The following is a 322-nucleotide window of genomic DNA, read 5'->3' as shown; positions in this document are numbered from 1 at the left end:
TTTTTTTCGTCTGAATGCCATCCCGGCCAATCAGCATGCGTACCAACGAGAATTAAGCACTAAGTTAATAGGGGTCTGAATGCCATCCCGTCCAATCAGATTTCTCGAAATATTTTTTTACTAAGTTGATAGCACACTAAGTTATTCATTTTATACAAGAAATACTGTGTTCAATGAATAAATTAGTGTGCATTGTATAAAACCGGTAAAATGAATAAATATGTGTGAAATCGAATATTCGTTTTTACCACGAAGTAAAAACGATAAAGTCAGGACCTAATCAGGAACTTGGACCTTGATATCTCCAGATACCAGCCGTTTT

Source organism: Phytophthora parasitica (genome assembly GCF_000247585.1).
Source record: "Phytophthora parasitica INRA-310 unplaced genomic scaffold supercont2.21, whole genome shotgun sequence".
Taxonomy (NCBI): domain Eukaryota; phylum Oomycota; class Peronosporomycetes; order Peronosporales; family Peronosporaceae; genus Phytophthora; species Phytophthora nicotianae.
This window is presented reverse-complemented; position numbering follows the sequence as displayed.